This window comes from Arachis duranensis, chromosome 9 (assembly GCF_000817695.3).
Source record: "Arachis duranensis cultivar V14167 chromosome 9, aradu.V14167.gnm2.J7QH, whole genome shotgun sequence".
NCBI classification, from domain to species: Eukaryota; Viridiplantae; Streptophyta; class Magnoliopsida; order Fabales; family Fabaceae; genus Arachis; species Arachis duranensis.
The window spans coordinates 73,694,322-73,699,866 of record NC_029780.3 but is presented as its reverse complement, the minus strand read 5'-3'; positions in this window follow the sequence as shown (position 1 = coordinate 73,699,866).

Genomic DNA, 5,545 nt, shown 5'->3' with positions numbered 1-5,545 from the left:
AATATAATTTGAGGTATTTTCAGACTCATGATTGCTTTTTCTTATTTATAATTTAGATTATTTACTATTGGCTTTGGTTGATTAATTGGTAACTCTTGAGTTGTCAAACTCATCGTGATTGATAATTGTTATCTTTGCTGATTAATTTGGATTCCTATAACTCTAGTCTTTCCTTAAGGAGTTGACTAGGACTTTAGGTGTTAAATTAATTTGTCCACTTAACTGACCTTCATAGTTAGAGGTTGACTTAGTGGGAGCAAAAATATAATTTTCATCACCATTGATAAGGATAACTAGGATAGGACTTCTAGTTTTCATACCTTGCCAAGAGTTTTATTAGTTATTGATTTACTAATTCCCTGCACTCTATTTCTCTTATTCAAACCTTTTTCAAAACCCCGAAATATACCTTTGCATAACCAATAATAATTCATACTTCCCTGCAATTCTTTGAGAAGACGACCCGAGGTTTAAATACTTCGGTTATCAATTTCAAAGGAGTTTGTTACTTGTGACAACCAAAATATTTGTACGAAAGGATTTTCCGTTGGTTTAGAAGCTATACTTACAATGCGATCATATTTTTATAAAATTCTTTACTAGCAAAAATCCGATCGTCAACCACCCCAAGAAGCTCAAAGGATCTCCAACTTGGAAATGATGATGGAGAAAATGATCAAGCATCAGGAATTGGCTGACAAGAACCATGAAGCTTCACTGCAGAATTTAAAGAAGCAAATTGGCCAATTGTCCAAGCAAACTGTGGTTGAAAGAGCACCCAATACACTACCAAGTGACACCATTCCCAATCCCAAAGAAGAATGCAAAACAATCTAATTAAGGAGTGGAAGAACCATGGAGAATGACAAAGAAGCTAACAAGAGGCCAGCTGAAGACAATAAGGCTAGTAGCAAGAAGCAAATAGGAGGAAAATACAAGTAAGACCACAAGGAGTCCAAACAGAAAGAGGAAGAGCCACAAGCTTCAAAGAAGGGAAAGCAAGTCATGGATGGGCAATCACAAGAACAGAGGAAGATGGTGAAGCCTTACACCCCTCCTTTGCCATATTGGTGCACGAAATTGTGATTCACACCTTTCACAACTCTGATACAACTAACCAGCAAGTGCACTGGGTCGTCCAAGTAATACCTTACGTGAGTAAGGGTCGATCCCACGGAGATTTCCGGCTTGAAGCAAGCTATGGTTATCCTGTAACTCTTAGTTAGAAGATTAGTGATAAAAATGATTTATTTATGAAAAGTAAATAACATAAAATGAATGATACCTGTGGTTCAGTAATAAGGAATAGGTTGAGGTTTCGGAGATACTCTATCATCTGAACCTCTGCTTTCTTACTGTCTTCTTCTCCAAACACGCATGACTCCTTCTATGGTAAGCTATATGTTGCTGGATCACCGTTGTCAATGGCTACCATCCGTCCTCTCAGTGAAAATGGTCCAGGTACAGTTTCCGCACGGCTAATCATCTGTCGGTTCTCACTTGTGTCAGAATAGGATCTCTCTATTCTTTTGCACACTGTCACTGCGCCCAATGATGACATGTCATCATATACCTATTTTTCTATGCTTTTTCATACAAGAAATTGATGATTTGTGCTTAAATGATATATTTTCTTGATCTTTTAATTTTATAAATCTTGTAGGAAATAAGAAGAAAAAGAAGCAAAGAAGCATAAAATAAGCTAAAAAGGAGAAAAAAAAAAAGAGCTTTGGGACACACTTTGAAGTTGGAGCACACTTTGGAGCCTTAGGCCACGCTTTTAAAAGCGTGGCCCATGACCAAATCAAAGAAGGAAGCAACCAGCACGCACACTGCCCTGCTCTTGCCAAGGGCAGGGCAAAATCATGATGAAACAAAGTGAGGTTGGAGCAAATTTTCACTAAGTTAAAATCTAGCCGCTCACAGCATGACCATGCCTACTTCAAAGGGCTATAACTTGAGCTACAAACGTCTGATTGATGTGCTTCTAGTTGCGTTGGAAAGCTGACATTCAGAGCTTTCCAACGATATATAGCAATCCATATTTGGCGTACAATTGAGGCATGAGTGAAAGGCATCCTTAAGGGCCAAAAATAAGCAAAAATAAACCAAAGTGCTTCCACCAAGGTTCGAAGCTGGAGCCTCACTCCAAAGTAAAGTAGCGCTTATTATCCTGCTCTGTCCTCTTGGAGAGCAGGGCAATGTCGTGCTCTCTTCATGAAAAATCAAGGAAAATTGCTCCCCCAAATGCTTTCACCAAGGTTCGAATTTGGGAACTCCCCTTGGCACGCACATGGGCATGCATGACACGGGCATCCTTGGCGCACGCAAAGGAGCTTGGGCGCGCAGCTTGGACGCACCATGAAAATGTTGCCCTGCCCTCCACAAGGCAGGGCAGCATCCTGATGACCCTCCCAATTTGAAACGCTAGTTGGATCCACATGCAAGGCTTCCCTGCTCTGCCCTCTACAAGAGCAGAGCAGCCTCCTGGGAGCAACATATGGGCCAAAATCAACCAAAATTCAATTTAATTCAATTCCTCACCAAATTGAATCAAGGCCAACTAAACCCATTTCTCCTCAAATCCAAAGCAAGCAAAGCCCATATCATCACTCAAAGGCACAAGAACAAGCTAGATTAGGAATTTCATTTTTGGTGAATTTGTTTTTAATTTCAATTTCATTTTATTTTCATTTTGTAAAAAGCCTATATAAAGGCATCACTCTCATTTCAGAAAGGAGCTCGATTAGAAAGAGGCTAGCTCCACTAGGGAGCATTAGGATTTAAGAGCTCTCTCTCTTAGTTTTCATTTCTGTTTTGAATCTTGGATTGAGATTGGAAGGAATTATGTTTTCATTCTCTATCTGCAACTTCGCTTGTTCTTCTTCTGCAAACTTTCAAGTGAATTGTGATTTGAATCAAAGTTTTCTTCATTGCTTTCATCTTTAATTTTCCTGCATCTTGTTCGTTGTTGGATCAAGGAAGGGGTTGAGATCTAGACTTGTTTTCTAATCTCCTCTACCCCTGAGATTTTCAACTTTCCTTTAGCTATTGAAATTGAGCTGCATTTTACTTTCTGTTTCATTCCTCTTCAATTTCCTTTCTGTTTTGATCTTGAGAGCAAGTGAGCTCTTGGTTTCCTTTCTGTTTTTACTATTTCATTGAAATTGTTAGTTTCTCTTTAAGAATTAAAAATTGATCTAAGTCTTCTTGTTGGTTTCCTCTTCTGCTACATTTACTTTTCTGTAATTTCTTTTCCTGCATTCTGCACTTTCACATTTCTGTTCCTATTATTTCCAATTTACTTCCAAGCAATTTAATCTTCCTGCAATTGTTCTAAGCTTTGCTTTATTGCTCTCTTTAATTTCCAGCACCCAACCCCCCTTTACTTTTCATGCAATTTACTTTTCTTGCAATTTAAGTTTCAGCTATTTTACTTTCATGCTCTTTAAGTTTTCTGCCCATTTACATTCTGCAACTTTATCATTCCTGCAATTTACTTTATGTTGATCAACTTCACACAATTCACTTCAATGTTAGCTTGACTAAACTAATCACCCACTAAAGTTGCTTGATCCATCAATCCCTGTGGGATCGACCTCACTCTAAGTGAGTTATTACTACTTGATGCGACCCGGTATACTTGCCAGTTGGATTTGTGTGTTGGAAATTCGTTTTACCACAAAAACACCATCAAGTTTTTGGCGCCGTTACCGAGGATTGATTAGATCAACAATGATTAAGTGGGTGAGAAGTCTAGATCAAGCATTTTTTTTGTTTTTGTTCTTTGTTTTAAAGTGAAACCAAGGTGTTTGAGTTTTTGCCTCACTAAGAAATTCTCATCTCTGATGTGAGTAATTTCAATTTTCCTTGGTGTTGTGTTTTCCAAAATTTAAATGGAGTTCAACTCATCTTATGATCAAACAAATTTTATGGGATATTACCCACCATCACCAATCTCTAATGGTGGTTGGGAATATCACCAAGAAATCACAGATTCTAAGCACTCCAATCCATGGAGAAATGCTTCAGAAACACAAGATGAGAAAAAAAATCATATGGGATATTTCCCTCCACCACAAAATGATGCAAGTCATTATTCTAATGGTGGCTGGGAGTATTACCAAGAAACTACAAATTCTGCGCAGTCAAGTCACATGAGAGAGTGTCCGACCTCACCTCTCAGTTTCTCATTTGAAAGTTCTTCATCACTTGATTATGCCTCAACACAAAGTTTCCTCCAAAATCCATACAAGTCATCCCATCAATCACACAACTCATTCGACACCCCTCAACACAACTTCACCACAACACATCCATGTCACCAAAATTACTCTCTACCTTCATCTCTTCAACGAGCAGACGATGATTACCTTCAATGGTCCAAAGAACCCTTAGAAAGCCGATGCCAAGCCATTGAAATACATAGAAAACTTGTGGAAAGATACACACAATCCCAATCCTGGAAAGAAATCATCTTCAAGAAGATGAATGGGCCCTTAGAGCAAACAAGGAGGAGCTTAGAACCACTAAGCAAGGAAAATGAAGGCCAATTGATGGATGTGAAGGAGAAAGTGGAAGAGCAAGATAAGGAGGCCACTGCATCAAGTGAACTTTCAATGAAGAATGAGGTGGTCGAAAATGAAACTGCACTTGAGGTGACAAGGGAAAAAGTGAAGGATCAAGAAAGTGAGGAAGACACTCAAGAGAAGTCACCCTCAATTGAAGCAGAGAGTTGCATAGAAGAAGCCCTCATGGAACCCCAATTCAAAAGACTCTTGATGAAGAGAAGACTCCAACAATCACACAACCACCAAGACTTGAATCCAAAGAAGTGAAGGCAACTAACAAGAGCACTAATCCTGTCCCTGATCCAGCAAGCAAGATCAATCAAGCCATTTGCAAAAGGAAGCTTGCTGAGGAAAGGCCAAGACAAGGGACAGTAGCTGAATCTTCTCCCCCCTTGAGGTCATTCCTCTTAACAAACTGGAAGAAAAAGAAGAAAGTGAAGAACAATATGTCAAGCTAATGACACTAAAAGAGCGCTTGTTGGGAGGCAACCCAACCTTAGGTAACATTTCATTTCTCTGCTTGGGTTATTCTCTTTCCTTGCCTTGTTTAAATTTCAATAAATTGGCATATGATCACATTCTAACTTTGGTGTTTCCTTGCAACAAATTGTTTTCAATTCCTTTGGATGATTGCATCAATTCTACATGAAAGTGTCACACTAAGATTCTAAGTTTGATGTGCCACTTATTTTTCTATGCAACTCATCCAGCAACATCACTTGTCTGCATAATCATATTGCCTTTGCATTGTTATTTTTCTTTTGTTTTGACATTTCATTTGCATTCTCTTTGTTTTAGTCACTTTTTTTATTTTTTATTTTTTTGTTTTCTTTTATTAACTATTTTTGTTAATACATCACCAAGAGATCCTTATTCATGACAAATCTTGGCTTGGTGATTGTATTCAACAAATAACAGTTTCTTTTGTTTAGTTTTAGTTCAAATAAATTGACATATGGTTGCATTCTAAGTTT